The following is a 19,200-nucleotide window of genomic DNA, read 5'->3' on the forward strand; positions in this document are numbered from 1 at the left end:
AGAGAGCCAGGCTGGAAGCACATGAACAGCATGCCATTTGTATGATGTTAGGGTAGGGTTTGGGTGAGAGTAAAAGGACTCATAGGCTTCTGGATTCTATGGTGTGATTTTTAGAGACAAGAGTGGTGTTTCCCGAATGTAGTATTTCAACATCCTGGCATATATCTTGGTGTACATTCACATCACACTTGAGTGTCACAGCAAACAATGTTCTTTCCTCTCTAGGCTCATGAGTCAAGGCTGGATTTTTGGATTCCACCCTCCTCCATGCAGGATGACAGGAGGCAATTCATGAGAGGGAGAGGGCTGGAGATACATCATGCCTATTTAAGGACTGAAGCTTATCATTTTGGTCTTGTTATTGGGCCAGCACATCTCAAATGTGTACTAAGATCATGCTTTATTACCTTCTAGTCCAGGGGTCTCCAAACCCCGGCCTGGGGCCAGATGCCGCCCGCAGCAAGCCTCTTTCCAGCCCGCGTCCAACCTCTTGTCTCCTGAAAGCTTCTGGCCCACTCAACTGAACATGACCAGAACTGTGCTCTGATTGTGTCTGGAGGGTGTTCTGAGGGCCAGAGAGGTTGAATGAATGAGCCCCTTCATTCATTTATTCACTCATCTAAGTTCCATCTCTAATTTATTTATTTAAATTTTATATTTAAATTTTTTTTCCAGCCCTCAACACCACACCAGATATTTGATGTGGCCCTCTGGTCAAAAAGTTTGGAGATCCCTCTTCTAGTCAGTAGTGTACCATTGCCTTCTAGAATCTAGCACAACTCAAAGTATTCTGGGATTTGCTGAGTGCATATACACTAACATTCAGAAAATTGGCTTCTTGTTTAGAAAACCTCAAATACGAGCCCAGTGCACATGCTATTATCACATCCACCGAATACAAGTAAAGAGCAGAATTTCATCTACTCATGCCTCCTAAGCCCCAAATCCTATCCAATTTTCTAGATAGGCTGCAGCCTATCTAGCCTATCTACTGATCAAAGGATGTCCTCTTAGGTCATCAGAGAAGGCCTTATTACAAGTGCCACTGCCTAAGGAGGTACGTGGGGCGGCAGCAAGAAATAGGGCCTTCTCAGTAGTGGCACTAACATTATGGAACTCCCTTCCCCTTGATTTGAGAATGGCTCCCTCTTGAGACTTTTCGGCGAGGCCTGAAGACCTTTTTGTTTAAACAAGCCTTCTGAGTTCATGGCCTTTTTTAACATCTTCTCTATATCTTTTAGTATTTTTACAGGCTGATTCCTCTATGATTTGCTGCGTTTTGCTCTTTTTATCTTTTTATCTGACTACTGTTTTTATGGGTATCTGTTAATGTGTTTTAATATGTTTTTATTTGCGGTTAAATTATGTTTTTAATCTGTTTTTAATATGTTGTAAGCCGCCCTGGGTCCCTTCGGGGAGAAGGGCGGGATATAAATAAAGTTGTTTATTATTATTATTATTATTATTATTATTATTATTATTATTATTATTATTATTATTATTTCCTTATCTTGAGGAAGCCTCTGTGACTGCCCCACCACCACAGGATGCACAGCACATGCCCCATTGGCATGGCTGCACCAGTGCTGGAAAATTGGATAGGATTGGGTCCCTAGCCCCTCTCTTGCTTCTAAATGAAGTCAATATTACACTTGAAAGAGCCCGTGTGCTTATAATATGTTCAAATGTAGGCTCTGTCTTTGTAATTACGGCCTATACACGCACAGTATTTATGTGTGAAGATTCTTCCGCAGGTGAGGCTTTTTTGTGTAGAAAGTGGGCAGGGCCAGTGTGCGTGATCCAACTCCCCTCTCTTCCACCTACATAATTGTAACATTCCTAGCAGGGCCATTTGACTCACCATGTCAAAACAGTAGTGTGAATACATCCTGAGTTACTAAAAGAGGGGAGGGGACAGGATAGATTCAAAATATATAAGCAATATGACCAGCTAGGATTTGGGAGCACTGTGTTACAAGATGTGGACCTTGGAGTACATTGTACATATTTTAATTGAGTATTTAGATACTGGACCTCTCACCCCATTCCTCAACCAGGCCCTTACCCTAGTGTAGGAAGCAGGACTTTAGTTCTGCCCCACAGGAGATTGGAGAAGGGACTGGACAAAGGTGAAAGTAGAGAAATAGGAGGTGCAATGGCTGCATCATCTCTTCTTGCTTCTCAGCTTTCAAAGGATGAGTTGGATTCCTAATAGTTGACATTCAGCAACCCTAGCAGGATGGGATCCAGGGCTGTAGCTCCTGGCAATAATGCGGGCCATTACAGTGCAACACTTCAAGACAGAAGTACTTAAATGACCGTTTTCTTACAGCAGTTTATAAAAAGGGGGGATAATAACAATGAATTATTGAATTAATGACAGTGAGCAAATAAATTAAGGTTACCAATTCAGAACAAGTTATAATTGGAAGATGTGCTTTAATAAAATGATGGGCAGCCCAATCCTATTCAGTGCTGGTGCAGTGCGGCCACACAGCCTACACCATATCCAGCGCTGAAACTGAGCAGGCTGAAAGTCTCCTTTGTTCCCTCACCCCATGTCAAGCTCTGGCCTGCCCAATGGGGCTACTTGGATCTGCGCCAACTAAATCACTGGTGCAAGTCCAAGAAGCCCCATGTTTCACCCCATGGCAAGCCCCATGAAGCCCCAGGGCTTTCAGGTCTAGGACAGGAGTTAGGATATGGTGCAGGCCTCCACTACCATCCCTGCCCCTTCCCAGGCTTGAACCACCCCCCTCTTCAAAACACCACCTCCTTGCTGCTGTTCCATCTTCCCCCCCCCGCCTCGTGCACCTCTGTGCTGCACTTACCAGTGACATTCAGTGGGCTGGATTCAACGCCAGCAGGACGTTCCCACCAGTGCTGCCTGCTCACGAGTTATTCCAAATGTGCTTTATGGCATGCTTGTGAAGGTTAGCACCGATCCCTGCACCAGCGCTGTTCTAGCATGGAATTGGGTCAACAGTTTCATAAATAGAAAATAAATTGTCATTTGTATTCAAATATATGAGGGTACAGATCTCAGCTTGGTCAAATCCTACTTTCACGACAGATAAATTACATGATGTTTCAGAAGCTTTGATCTGTGCGCTGTTTCTGCACATGAAATGAAGAGAAGACAAGAGACCCAGAAATCAGCCTCATTCCCCTGTGCTGATATTGCTGTGAGCTGAGATGTGAGTTTTTGTCTGGTGAAAGTATTCCAAATGGAACCATGGTTGCTGAAAGGATTGTGCCTGTCTGATACACAACTTTGCCACTGTCATTAGAGTATACAAGAGTTCCTTATGCACATGAAGAGTGTTGCTTGGATCAAAATAGCTGGAGACTGATTTTCAAAATCTGCCTCACCGGTAATTGTGGATTTTTTTTAAAAAAAATAACATTTTCCTGGAAATCCCAGGAAAATGGCTGGACTGAATGGCAATCCCACCATACATGATAATATGTTCCTATTTGCTTCTGTTGCCTGGGATAATCTTTCTTATGAAACCTGGCCAGTATGGCATACTAGCAGCTAATCATTCTCTTTCACATTCAGATAGAAGGAGAACTTTGAGTTCCCTTTCCCTATGTTGCCCCCTTCCTTATGTTTGATTTATCCTTTTAAGACCACGTGCGTCTCACTCTTTCACAAACTGGGCTCTGGTTCTCTTTCTTGGGAAAGTATGCTTGCTAGGTCCTGGAAGATGTGCCGACCGGCAGATGTCTAACAGCTCATTGAACCATGTTAAGGGATGTGCTATGTCCTCTAGTGTATGATCTTGAGATAAGAAGTGACGCAGTTAGAGGGACTAGTAAAAGAGCAACACATGGGGTTGATCATCTTCCAAAAAATTAGCACGTGAAGCAAGAAGCCATGGCTCCTTCCCAGAAGTTCAATCATTGTATAGGTCTTAACTGGTCTCTGCTGTTTAATCTTTAGGGTACATATGATTTGAGAACAAGAAATGAAAATCAAGTGACATCAGCAATGACGTTCACCACCCTCTTTGCCTACTGCTCACTCCATGTTTTATTCATTGCTGCCTATGGAAAGTATTTGCAATATAATGATTTTCTGATTTTCATTTTTTTGCTTCCTGTATGTCAGGCTCCCAGGGAAAGTAAAGAAAATAGTATAAAACTGGAAGCATCAAGCAGTGTAGTCTATATTAAGGTTTTTGTTGAGAAAACAAAGGCTGGTCGTAAGCACTGAGGAGTGAATAGTGGGGCCTTGTTTTGGATCGCTCGGTGACTTGAGCTAGCCTGTCTGGAAGAAGCCATCTCTTTTGTTTCAGTCTTTTTCTGATGCCTGTTTGTGTTTGTAAGTTTAAAAGTCCCCAGGATTTGTAGCCTTTGAAGCATAGTCAAGCTGCCAGATGGAATCAGTCAATGCCTTCCACTCCGAAATCCTGGGAAGATGAAGCGGGATGAATGGTGGAGTGCAGGTTTTGGTTCTGTGTGTTTGTGGTGGGGCAATTGCCAGAACAAATCTTTCCTGCTCTCTGTTTCCCAACAGGGAAAGGATAAGGCTGTGCAGGACAAAAGAAGAGAGAAATGGAAAATGGTACAGAGAGCCTGACTTAACAGATCATGAAAATCTGATACAAAGTGCACAGTTCAAGGTCAATTCCAGGCCAATTGACAAAGTGCCCTCTGTGGGCCCCCTCCTACATTGGGTGGGCCCTGGCTGACTTTGACATGAGGGGGGTTGGCAGTGTTTCCTGCTTCTTCTCTACTCCCCTTTGCATCCTTTCCCATCATTTGGCTCTGGAGAGTGAAAGAGTAGTGCTCCATCCATTATTTTCTCCTCCAGGTGCCCTTCCCATCCACACATGGATTTGTTTTTTTCCTCCCATGGGCCCCTGGGATGAAGCAGGGGATGCTGGAGGAAAACTCCCATTCACAGATGGGGGAGGGCAGGCGAAAGCAGTGATGGAGAGACTTGACTCTCTTGACCAAGAGGCTGTGACCTGGGCTATTCAGGGATTGGCAGAAGGTCCTGGGCCCTCAGCAACTGCTGGAGTGTGCTGACTTCTGACATTGGTTCTGGCACTCTTGCTACAGCTACAAATCTTGCCTGTTTTAAGTAAGTAAGAAAGTCACAAAACTGTCTTTTGCTGTGGTAATTTCAGGCACTAGAAACTCAGCTATATGGCAACACACACTCAGAAAAAAGGTGGAGATGACAGACACACACACAAGTCACAACTGCAGCGGCAGAGAGGAAGTATGATGATGCTGTCTTCTCTGCCAGACCATAACAGGTTTTTTTGTGCTACAAAAGGGCATGTGTAAACACCCTCCTAACCACTTTTACATTCAAAAGGTGACAAATGAGTCATTTTTCAAAGTATGTCTTGGAGTGGATGTGATTATTGTAGTTGTGTAGACATTGGGCCAGTTCCAATGATACCAGCTCCTCTTCACAGGTGACTTACACCAGATGGTATCCCTTTGTCACCTGACACACCCCCTTTCTCTCCTCAGACTTGTGCCAGCTGAAGAGCTGGGATGTGTACGAGGCGACCCATTGGCCAGTGGGAGGCTTATGGAGAGGTATGAAAAAATATTTTCCATTTCTTCTTCCAAGCCTTCCGATCTGCCACTTCCCCACCAAAGCATGCAGAGCAGCCCGTTTTGGTGCAGTTGCATGTTATGGCACGGGATAGGGTACAATTGGGCTGTAAAAGTAGCAGAAGCAATACATGTAGAAGGGTCATTCAGATGAAATCTTCCCAACATACAGGCAGCCCTCAGTATTTATGGGTTTGGTACATGTGGATTTGAATACTCCTGGGTTCCGAATCCACAGAGTGGACCACCTGCAGTTCCCCTGAACAAAACCAGAGCTGTGATCCAGTCATGTTTGCAGTGCTTGGGGCCCCGAAATCAACAACAACTGTGGATTTCAGTATCCATGGGGGGTCCAGGAACAGAAGTCCAATGAGGGCTGCCCTGTTATTTATCGAAAGGAGCTGGCATGCTGGGAAGTGAGTAGAGTGTGCCTGGGGTTATTGCTGGCATTCACTCCTAAGAGCAGAATATTCATGAACAAGCCTCATTTATAAGCTCCATTTCTCATTAAAATAGTGCTATCCTAAGGTGTTCTTCCGCAGAAGGAGCATCAGTCTCCTCACCTTAACTATACAGGCACAGAAGCACGGACCAGTTTGGAAAGTATTATCTGAAAAGTTCCATTAGTAATACAGAACGAGAGGTTGCTGTAATTCTAGAATAAATAATCTTATTTACATTATTTATTCTTTGCTAACGCATGTCTACTTGACATCATATCTTCCTGAATCCACTTACAACAGTCCATGTTTCAGACTATCTTCCTATGTGTATTCATGAAAGCTAGGAGAAATAGCTACAATATTTGTATTCATAAGTACTACAGATTCCATGCTACTGTACAGATTCAATGCTACTATACAACTCTGATGCGCAAAACTAATATACTGGTACAATTAGTGCTCTGCCAGAAACTCTGATGGAAACCTTAATATTAAAGGAGAAATCAGTTCCCTGGTTCCAGATAAGTGGAATTCAAAGTAAACTTCTCCATGGGATCTCCCAGCTGCAACAGCATTTGTCTGGAATTTGGACTGCTAGTTACTAAGATTAATATGTCACAGTGACTCTGTTTGATGCCATGCTTACTGATGGTGAAATACTACTGAGTTGTAAACTGTGTTCTAGATAAAAACTGCTTTCTATTTTTGTATACAGCTAATGAACTGCATTTACTCTTGCCCAAAATTAAACACTTCAGAGGATCTTCTTATCAGGAAGATAATTTAAGATTCAGGAGACCAGCTGTCTCGGCTTGGCCTACCAGACCTTACCAGGAGCTATATGTGCCTCAGTGCTATGAGCTTAACTTAGGACAAATGATATTCCGAAACAACAGCCAGACCACCTACCTTTTAAACCCTCCATGTCTTTTATTAGATCTCCAAAACATGTGGACACCCTTCCCCTGTCCCCATTTCCATCTATGGTGTTTCTGTGTGGAGCACTTCTGCCCCTCTGTGGCCAAACAAAGCTGATGCTTGCTAAGGATCCCACATTCCCAATAGATGTCAAAAGCTTCCTTTTGGACAAATCATGATGGTTAGCATACCTAACTGGGCCACATCTAGGATTCAGTGGTATCGTGGTAATGGAAGTATCAGTAAGTGGCAAGTGGAGATTGTTTTTCAATTACTTCTTGCTTATATTTGATATTTTAGGGGTCATTGCTAGTATTCATTCCTAGGAACATGACATTCATGAATGTTCCTCATTTATAAGCCCAAAGTTTCATGATGCTGTCCAAAGGTGTGTCTAAGCAAGACTGTAAATCATGCAGGCACCCAAGTGTCTGTATGTTGAAGATGATGCAAAAAGCCAGGGTTTTACCATTATAAGCGCTGAACACGCTATTCATCGTAACTTCTATTTGACTTATTCATGGCACATTTGGCACAGATAATCTACTTTGTGAAAGGTATAATCCTGAACCATATTGCAGAAAATTCTGATGAATATCTGAATTATAGCAGTTTTGACATTTTGCTCTGAACCAGATACCTTCCAGTAGTTTGCAGCTGGGTTTTTGCCGCTCCAAAAAAAACATTTAGAATTTCTTTGTTTGGCAGTTTAACAGTGCAATCCTATGCATGTCTACTCAGAAGTAAGTTCCACAGAGTTCAGGGTGGCTTACTGCCAGCAAAGCATTCATAGGATTGCAGCTTACATTATGTCAAAAATACAATATTGTACTGTAATGGTGAACCTTTCCATTGGGCTCAGGAAATCCCCATGCTTGCATGTGCGCATGTGTATGTGCTATGAAGCTTTTAGGTTACCATTTTTAATTCCTATTTAAGTAAGGGTAAAATCCTAACCCACTTTCCAGCCCCGGCATATGGTTAATGCAGCTCCAAAGTAAGGGAACAATCATTCCCTTTCATGTCCTGACATGTTACAGCACATTGAATGTTACTGCACTGCTTGGTGTCTTGCAGTGCCCGTTTGCATCTAGTGTGTTCTGACATGTGTGGTATTCAGTTCCCAGAAGCATGTGCGTAATGCACTGCATTGCCATGCACTGCATTGTGGGCAGAGTACATGTGGCATGTGCTGATAGCATGTGTCTGACTACTGAGGTGGCCATTTACATGTGGCATGTTGCACTGTCAGTTTGTATGTGACATATTGTGGCATACATGTTGCAGCATGCATGTGACATGTTGTTGCATGCAATCGTTTGTGATACGGCAAGAAGAATTGTCACTCAAAAGAAAGAAGTCAAAGATTCCACTGGACATGCCCAAATACATCTTTTGATCCAAAACAAGGTCTGGAGCCAGCGCCATCTCTAAGGATGCTGTGACTGCATGTTTTGTAAAGAGCCATGAGAGAGGACACATGCTGATACTTACCTAAGCTGATAGGCACTGAGAAGTGATATATAATTCCTTGATGGACTGGCCTCTGGGTTTGCAGAGCAGCATATTCCTTTATAGGGCTTAATAGTTTTGCATACATTCATCCATGCTAGCAATAGTGGCTTAGCTGAGACTACTGGGATATGTCTGGGCATTTACCATAATAGATAGTATTTTGAGGAATTATTGTTCCTTGTAGAGATGCATCAGGCAAGCATTAACCAGGTGTATCACTAGCAAATGATTGGGAAGCTTCCCCTCTTGAATTTCTGCAGCACTGACTGTATGGTACAGCCCATTGCCTATGGCAGCAGTTTTCAATCTTTTTCATCTTACAGCACAGTGACAGCGCACTAAAGTAGTCATGGCACACCAGCAGGTTTTTGACAATTTAGAAGGCACAACATGCTGCCAGTGGGAAGGTCACATCCCCCATTAGCCCTATTAATAAGTGATCTTCCCCCAAATTCCTGTGGCACACCAGTGAACCACTCATGGCACATATATGTGCCATGGCAGAGTGGTTGAAAGTGGCTGGCCTATGGGATAGGTATCCTATCTCCCTTCCCATGCCAGATCTGCTGACATGGGTCCACTCTGACTTGTGCCAGTGATTTAGCAGGCAAAGGTCCAAATAGACCCATTGCTGCGACTGGGGCTTTCACGAACATGCCTCATTTATAAGCTCACTGCAAAATTCCCACACAGGATACAGCTCAAGTTGTGCTGGCTCCTATGCATTTGCACCAGGGAATTTCCATAGGATTGGGCTGCATCTCTTTCTGTTTGCTCATATAAAAAGAAAAACCTTTTCTTGAACTGTAAGGTTTTTCACACATTAATCAACTATCAGCCCAATCCTAACTATTTTAAATCCCCGTGCAGTGATGCAGATGCATAGGCATGGGGTCAGCTGCATTCTGCAGAGGACTTTTGGCTGCTGGAGGACATTTGTCCCCTTGCCCCAGGATAAGTTCCAACAACCGCAATGGGTCAACTTGGACCTGTGCCAGCAATGTCACTGGTGCAAGTCCACCATGATCTGTGCAGCAGGTCAGGCCCAGGAAGTGGGTTAGGATGGGATGTGCACTGGCACCACTGATCTAGCCCCCCCCCCCTTTTAAGGCTTTCTCCTCCTTGTCACACTTCATCCAATATATGCCAGTATCCTTCCCTCTTTTGGCTCAATTTTGTCACCATGTTTCACCCTTTCAGTGATACTCTTTATAGATGTCTCTATACATCAGGTGTTATGGACTCCAATTGCAATCCTGGCCCATGTGCCGCTCAGGGTCAGTACCACAGAATGCCGCCCCCCCAGGAGACTGCTGCCCCCACTTACCAGTCACATCCAGAGCCTCACACAGCATCCTGTAGCACTCTGAACAATTGATTATCTTCAATGATCTTCCATTCCTGATCCCTAATGTCCATCATTTTAGGGTATAATCCATGTAGACACCAAGGGGTTCAGTACTCTGTCACTGGAGAGGTCTAATGGCCCAAACCTAAGGGTACACTATGCTTGCAGAAGGTGCATTTCACTGCCATTGTGCACTTTTCACCTGTTGCAAATGTGACACCTGTGGAAAATGTTGGCCTGGCCAGAAACAATGAGTGGCTGGGCCCACATAGCATTGGACCACAGACACCCACCACTTCAGGGAAGGCCACATACGAGATTGAAGGGAGGCGGGGGAGGGTGGACCAGGGCAGGGGGTGGGTGGAATGGGGTTGCAATGGGGAGGGAGGAATGGTATGGCAATGGGGTAGAGAAGAGGATGGATTGGGCCCAGGAAAGGGGTGAGTTTGCCAAGTTGATGCACCAGGCCCACAGGGTCTCAACTTGGCGCAAGGGAACAAATGTTTTCCTATCCCAAGGAGGTCTCTGAAGGCCAAGGGATCACTCGCATAGCCAAGGGATCACTGGCACCTGGGACCTTGACTCGCAACATCACCCCTGGAAGTGCCTGACCCAGAAGTGCACTGGTGTACCTCTTACTTCCAGGTTATGTCACGCTCAGAGCGGTTGCATGCCACTCTGAGTGGCTGATGGCTTTTTTTGTTTTTTTCTCCCTTCAAAAAGCAGGGGGAGGGGAGTGAAAAAACTGTTGACACTCAGAGTAGCTTGCAACCATTCTAAGTGCCTACAAGGGGGGGTGCAGGAGAAAGTACTACAGTGGCGAAGAGGCCTCCTCGTAGCTGTGAGCCTTAGACGCTGCTTTGAGCAGAGGAGTATCTCTCAGATTTCAGTGGGGGCACAACTTAGTTTTGAAGGAACCCTCGGTTTCACCCCCCTCAAGATGTGGTACCTGGGGTCCTGAACCCTCCAGCCCCACCTTAGCTATGCCACTGTGTGGTATTCAGCGCACCATGTCAGTGCCTCTGTATCACTATGCGGGGAGCTGTGGTGGATTGGGCTGCCCCTTACATGTCAATTGAGGGCCAATACAGCCTGTGCAAACATGAGGTTTCCAGAAAGTTGTAGAAGTGCTCCTGAGGTGGTTAAAAACTGAGGCAACAACAACTCCTGACGAGCTTGGAGGATGAAGGGACATGAAGTGAGGAAAACATACGGCTTGTTTACAAGGCCAGAAGAAATGGAGAGTAGCAAATACCAAAGGCCAGTGGTTTTTTCTTTCTTCCCTCAAAAGTCACTAAGACTTGGATACTTGACTGTGCTATACGTAAACAAATGAAGAAGGACACAAAGAAAGCAGGGCAACTTCAGAGGTTAGAAAAATATCATTTTGTATAATTAGATTGAATCAAAACACATGACTCTGTGTTTGGAAGCAGTGCTTGTTTTTCTCTCATTTTTTAGTCTTTTTTCATTTACAAAAAAATCCAGATAAACAAAAGCCCTGGGATATTGGATGGCTATTGCCACATTGTTCCAAAAGCAACCAAACAGAGAAAATACACGACTTTGGGGTTTGCACTGGCTGCTTTTCCTGGTCTTGTTTTCGTCATACTGCCTCACACAGCACGACTCCAGCAGTTCCTGTCCTGCCCCTAATGTGTGGCACGCTCTTGCAGGGGGCTGGTCAACATCACCGCAGTTCTCCTCCAGCCGTGATCATGTTTTGTTGTTGAATGAAGGACCTATGGCTGCTTTAGCTCTTGCAGCCCAATCCTAGGCATGCTTACTCGGACATAAATCTCACTTTCTTCAATGAACCCCTTCCTGAGAGGACGTTTCCTCTCACGATTGTCGCCTCAGTTCACAGGAAGCTCCTTGTTCTGAGGCAGTATGTCACTGGGAATAAGAGTGGGAGAGAAATATTGCCTTCAAATGCTGCTTGCGGGCTTCCTGAGACATTTGGTTAGCCACCGTGGGAAGGAGAATACTTGACTAGATGGACCTTTAATCTGATCCAGGAGGGAGCTTCTTGTTCTTCTTCCAGGAGGAAGCTTCTTGTTCTTAGCATTCAAGGACATTGTCTGGTCTTAGGCTGGTTCTACTCTATTTAAGCATTTGTCCAGGGTGGTGCCAAAATAAGAGAAGGTAAACGATGTAGTTCTCCAGTATCAGGTACTCTGGCCACAATTCTAAATGCTCTCATGTGAACATGTTATTGATGACTAGTCTAGGCGCCCTGTCGTAGAAGAAGTCTGTAGCATTCTCATTGGATGCATTGTTAATAGAGTAGAGAGTTTGGTGACCGTTAATTGACTGTTAGGATTGCCAACTATCAGAAAAAAACAACTTGGCCTGCTCCTGTGCCTTTAGGAGGCATTTGAAATGCACTAATTAAACTGGTGACACTTTTCATGGCAGGGAATGAAACATTGCCACCTGTTATTGCAGCAGATCAAATGGACACCTACGGGAACCACTTCACAAGGGGATAGCCCCATAACACTTTTGGTTGTGTATCTGCAGTTGTGTGTGAGAATCTCCCCATCCACCTCCTGCTAGAAAAGCTAATTGGCACTATCAACTTTTTGGCAGTATCACTAATTGTGAGCTATCGACCTCATGACTTGTATCCAATGGTCCCTCCTTCAAGGATGCTATAAGCAACTAGGGATTCAAGCAGGCCACATGCAACATATACAGGTTTTCCATCCACACCTATCCCATACATGAAAGCAGACAATGAAGAATTGGGGGAGGGCCATCATTGCTGAAAGTCTCCTCAAACACTTGATGAAAAATAGTAGTGGTCAAAACAAACCTCGGCTGCCCCATAAGAACCTCCCACCCAAACTGCTATGAACCATGGCAGGGAAAATTCCCCACAGCAAAGATCAGTGCACACAAGTGCAGCCCTTGGCTAATCAAGATTTAGTTTGGGTGCCTGAAGAGAAGAAATACTGCTTCTCCCACCTGGTTCCTGTGATGGTTTCTGAGTGTAAAGACTGCTGAAGTTGCTCGTCCTTCAGTCCCAAGCCCAGTGCAGGGGATACAGAGCTTTGGAATCAGGGAACAGTCACAACTCTTGCTCAGTGGTTCACAGTGCCCTTCTTTCATGATGGCCTCTTTTTTCCTGGCTGTCCCAGGTGCCATCAACTTGGATAGTGCAAGATCTTGCGTGATTCTCACAAGATCTCATGTGATTCTCACAAGATTGCACACCATCCAAGGTGGTGTCACCCTGGAGAGCTGGGAAGATGGGTGTCATCATCTTGGATCATGCAAGATCTCACCCAATTCTCACAAGATCTCATGCAATCCAAGATGGTAGTGTCTGGGATAGCCAGGAAGAAGAGGCCACCAGGGACATCCCATGATACCTGTTTGTTTGCCACACTGCACAGTTTGGGAGCCACTGCTCTGTCCCAAGACAAACCCACATGACTGTCTCAGGCCTGAACAGCAGGGAAAGCAAATTCATCCCTCACCTTTCATCCCCAAAGCCACTGCAGGAGCTAGACAAAGGAATGCTGAGAAGGCTTTGTGCCACATCCTAAAAGAATTTAGCTGCTGCATTGTCTCCCCAAGATCACCTTCCCCGACCTACCTCCCCCCCAACTCTGCTGAGTTCTCACAGGTCCTTATTTATATTCATATTCCTTAACCCATTAACTGCAGCCAGTCCATAGCCACACAAGTGCCCACAATAATGTGGGGCACCACGAGTGTGTATGAGACGGAACACAGACACAACCAGCAGCAATGCCTACAATCGCATCAGCACTTGTAGCAGCCACTGCGATTCTGAAATCGGTACAATTCTTTCACTGTGCAGCCTGAGTTTACTCATAAATATTTCCCTGCAGGAGCAGCATTCCCAGAAAAATTCAGGAGTATTCCTTCCTTACAGAGGAGGAAAAAAACCCCCACTGTATAAATCAGCTGGCTCTTAGCAAGTGTGTTATTGATGACTAGTCCAGACTCCCTGTCATAGAAGACATCTGTAGCATTCTCACTGGACTCATTATTAACAGAGAGACATATTCCGGCTGCCCTCTAGAGACAAAATCAGGTAAGGCTGATGGTTGGGTGAAATGCTCAAATACAGGCTTCACCCATTTCATGTATGCCTGTCCAATGAAAACATGAAATAAAAAGTCAGGGCTCTGAGTGGAAAATGTTACAGTAGCCAAAGTGGTTGTTCCAATAATGTTGCTTCTACCCACAAGTATTTCCAACGAGAACGAATGAAAGAAAGTGAGAGTGTGTCGCATGCCTACAGACAAACACAGGCATAGATGCCCTTCATGTAGGGAGTGTCTGAGGCTCAAGAAAGACGTAGATGAAGGAGTTGGGTAAAATGGCTCATTAAATATTCCTAGTGAGTGTCCAAGTAAAGCTAAGAGCTTGGGTGGAATTTGTAAGCCGCCAAGGAACAATGATGCCTGTGTGTGGTGAGCTCTTTTTCCCAGTCTCTACCGCATGCCTCTGTGACACCTTTCACTCAAAGACATACAATGGTTTCCAACAGCAGTGTAGTTGAGAGTGAAAATCTGTTCTGCGTGATCACTGCTCCATGTGGCTGTGGCAACACCTGGATCAGTTTCTCCCTGGGGCCAGATGGATCACATGCCATCACTGAATTCCCCCCCCCTCCGGAGGCCAGAGGCACTGCTGTGGGTACCAACTATGGAAACCACAGACTCACAAGGGAAGCTGATGATTCAAGTGTTTAATTATGCCACTGAGGTCATGTTTTGATCAGCTTACCATGTGAAACTAAATATTTCCTTGTATATGATATTGTATTAGTGTTCAGAATGCCCCCCCCCAAAAAAAAAAAATTCAAACAGATTATTCTTATAAATCAGGGGTGGCCAAACTTACTTAACATAAGAACAACATATGATAAACTTCAGATGTTTGAGAGCCACAATATTTAAGAAGCATTTAAATTCTTAAATATATTTACTCACTATGATAATTAAACTTACTTTTTAATCCAGTGGGCTCTCAGTTTATACCAGATGAATAATTATAAAGCTTGAAAAAATTTTATTTACCTTTTCTATTTATTGTGATGCAAAAAGGAGCTCAGTCAACATATTTACGCAAGCCACACATGATATGTCAAAGACCCACATGTGGCTCTCAAGCTGCAGTTTGGTCACCCCTGTTACGATAAACTGTGATACGTTTCACTTCTGGAGCTCTGTCTTATTGCTTCAGATGGGAACAATAAAATGGAGGCCCTTTTTCCCTTTCCCCAATCACTGTGTTGAAACTGGAGTTGCTGTATTGTCACCCCATGGATAAACGTAGAGAGGTTCCCCGCTTGTATGGTTAGGATTATGAAACAGAACCTCAAACAAGTTGAATCTGGAAGCAGAATTATGCCTTGGATAAAGAAACAAAAACTATACTCACTGGGAAGAAAATTCCTTTTTCAGCAGAAGATTTCAAGGGCCAGAAAAGCAGCCAACTTTTGAGCCCACTAGACTTGGACTTGGGTATTGCTACCAGGCATCAAAGACATCCAGGTGAAAGCAACATTTGTGCCTGTGTTTTTGTAAGTGGCACCATCAGTTCATAGTCTTCAGAGGGATTTTCATATGCACTTTATTGTGGTTCCTGAGCAATTTCCTTCACTCCCCAAAGATTTCAGGAGTGTAACCGATCAGAAAGGAAGCCCTCCACAGACCACAAGTGACTACTGTTTTAAAACTCTCCTGACTGGTGTGAATCAAGCAACCAATGCCGTTCCTTGCTTAAGGAATTATAACATTCCTTTCATTATAACAAGCTCCAGGTATAGTAGTTGCCATCCCTTTTACCACCTGTGCATGCACCCTGAAGGGTTTCTTCCATGCAATCTACAAAATCTTCTGAAAACCTGAGCTAGAAAGAGGACATGGAATCTCAGAACCATGACAAACCTTCTGCTTCCATGTAACAGACAATGAAAACATTGCAGGCTTCCAAGCTGAGCTTTCGTGGAGACAGCAGAACCACATGTGGGAACCTGAGCATCAGCAGAAACTGAGGTACCCTGGCTGAACCATCAGATGCTTCAAAATACTAATGGTTCGCTCTTGCAGTGTTTGTACCCAATTCCACCTGCAGTAGCAGAAGTCAAAGCATGCAGTTATTTTGGAATGGATGCTGGGAACCACCGGAGGTTGGGTCACCCTGGGTCACCCCAGGCCCTCAACCCACTCCATTGGCTTCTGCGGTCCACCAGGTCACCCCAGGCCCACAACCCACTCCATTGGCTTCTGCGGTTCCCAGTATGCCTTGTAGAAATAATCAGAAGTGGCTTCCTGTTCTGCAACTTTCGGTTTGCTTCGGCAACTTCTGGTTTGTGTCTGCAAGGCATTCTGAGGCCCAAGGAGGCCAGCGGAAGAGGCCTTCAGTGGTTCCTAGTAATGCTTTGTGGTGCTGTAGGGAACATTGGGTCACAGCCCACTGCAGGGGACAAGGTGGGTCAAGGCAGTTCAAAGTTTGAGAACCACTGTTCTATGGGGTTATAGCCTTTTGGTCTCTTATAATTCTATATGCTTGAGATGTATGTGCCTGGCTGTAGTTACCACTTTCACTTTCTGTCAATTATAAAGTAGTACAAGCTTTCACTTTCTATTAATTATAAAGTTACTTTCATCTCTCTCAATCATAAATTCAAGACTGGTTCACTCAGACCAAAGTTCAGTTTTTCTGCTGGGCAGCTTTCAGAGATATTCCCTATTTGTAGCTACGATGTTGGTATGAATACATTGATGTTCCATTGGTGGTTCCAGCAGTAAACCTTCTAAAGTATGGGTGGAACATGTATAAATACGCAGGAGAGCCATCGCTTGGTCAGCTCCCTTCAGTGCAGATATACATGTGCATAAGTGCCATTGGCACCATATATGATGCAGTAAGCATTGTTCAGAGTGTTGCACCATTGTCAAACACAATTGCACACAAATTGTGTTCAATTAAGCCAAATCTTTTCCTTTTGATGTTGTTTCCAGAGGATCCTAGAAGTCTGTGGTTGAAAGATGGTTATCACCTAGGTTCCAAAGGTGGGGGTGGGCAGACATTTTTTGGAACTGCAGAGATGTTATGACTGAAAAGGGTTTACCCCAGGCTCAAGGAGGCAGACTCTGGTTATTATTAGTTGTACTGAGGATTCAGAAGACAAGGGGCAGCAAGCCAAATCCTACTGCAGAATGCAACAATCACACACTCACATCTGGCCTTCATTAATTTTAAGTAGTCCGCTGTGGGCAGAAGAATGAGCAGCGAAGGGAAGGGAGTTATACACCCTACTGAATTCTTTGGGTAGTAGGTTCATGCAATCGATTGTGTAAGAGCATGTTCCTGAAAAAGGGCAGTGTGTGTGTGTGTGCATACATGATGATAACTATAAGACTGTATCTTGTTTGATTGCATGCACACATGGGCCTAATGCTTGCAAGTCTGGGCCAAGTCATTCCCATGCCTGAGTCCCACCTCGAGGTCTCCCCCATTTTTTCATTGGTTTTCATTGGCACAAAAAATGCACCACTGTTATTCACTCTCATCTGCCATGACTCTAGTCTTTCCTAGAGCTGTCGCAGTGAAAGCTCAGCCTCCCCAGTGATTTCACAACCACAGGTAATCACATTGCACATGCGCTCCACTCAGTTTCTAAGTGGATTCATGATCGCAGGGCAGGATGAGCTTTTGTTGCTGCAGCTCTGTTGTAACAACTGTGACAGCTTAGCCTTCCCTGGGATTGCACAACCCCTCAGAAAGTGAGTGGAGTGTGTGTGCAATCGCAGGGGATGCTGTGGTTATTTTCCTCGTATGACAGGGGCGGCTCTGCCCCCATTGACCACATGTCCCTGCTGTAGTCCACATCTTCCTCCAGCACCACTGCTGTGAGTGATTGTGGTAGCAGAGCAGGAGGAATAGGCAGAAGGGCGACCCTGTTCTAATCACTCACTTTCACAAGTGATCAGGACAGGATCACTTGGTCCTTCCTCCTTCTGCTTCTTGCCTACTCAGAATGGTAAGTTTTTCAGGTGCCTCAATGTGCCATCTTAGTGGCCCCTCCCCTCACCTCTGAAGCCATTCCAGATAGTGAGAGCAACGTGGAGGAGACACCTCCATGTTGCTCTCACTGCCTGGAATGGCTCTGAAGGCAAGGGGAGGTGTCGCTTACGTGGCACACTGAGGTGCCCGCAAAACTTTCCATTTTGCTCCTCCTCAGGAAATGCCACTGGCTTAGGCTGCTTCTGGAGTATTGTTGCAAGAAATTTCTTGTCTCTTCCAACAGTTAAAGCTCCAAACTAGTACTTCAGGGCAACCACCAAAAGGAACTAGGAAGTGCACATAAATGATAGCACTCTCACTCGCTCAAGCCCTAAAGAACATGTTGTCATCACCAGATTACTACCAATTATTCTTTGCCATCTCCATGTTTCCCATGTCTCCCTGGAGGCAGCAATTCAACATGCACAGAAGCAAGTCTGTTCTTCCTCCCCCCCCCCTCACCCAGCCAATACCATGCACACGGCAAACTGGGCTCCATTAGTCTCTACAGCTTCCCTGTGCACTGAGTCCATGCATCATTGCCCATTATAGTAGCAGCAGAAATAGACGTGGAGGTTTCGCAACATGAAATATGCATCTTCTTTTAAGTGATACTGATTGGTCCATGTGAACTGCACATTGCCTCTTGTGCTTGACTCAACAAAGAAATGCGTATTGCCTACGGAAGCTGGTGTGTTAGCATATTGTCAGTCGTATTTCTTATTCGTGATTCTGTTGTGAAACAGCACTTCCTAAAGATCACCAGTGGCATGTGATTCAAACGTATCTGAAGCACTTTTACAATCTTTCCATATGGTTTGGTTCTTGGCTTGCCTGATCTCGTCATACTCATGAGAGTGGTTAACATCTAGCCCTCTGAAGTGGTGTGGTATTCAAACAGAAGTTCCATTGCAACACAAGACTGTATAGTTTGCCAAACATTTGTAATGTTTGCTGTAGCTACTATCATATTTTAAAAGGAATGGCGTCAACTGCATTGTTATTTTGGTTTCTATACAAAAATGTCTGTATCAAAATACAATGTGCAATGTGCTCTGCGCATGGACAGCTGCATATTATGGGCAAATACTGGAAGTCATTTATCCTCAATAGCCATGATTAAGGACCCATCCACAGGTATGTGCATCATTTGATGTCTCGTCATTTGATGATTTATCACTTGATGCACAGTTGAACATGTGAACTGAAAAAAATACATAGTAACTTCTACCAAGACAAACTGCCATGCAATGCTTGTACCTTTACCTTACTGGGAACATGAGGTTTGACTGTCCCTTGAAAGCAGTTCCAAATCTCTGGGTCTGACTTCCAGATAAATAT

This window comes from Tiliqua scincoides, chromosome 1 (genome assembly GCF_035046505.1).
Source record: "Tiliqua scincoides isolate rTilSci1 chromosome 1, rTilSci1.hap2, whole genome shotgun sequence".
Lineage (NCBI taxonomy): Eukaryota > Metazoa > Chordata > Lepidosauria > Squamata > Scincidae > Tiliqua > Tiliqua scincoides.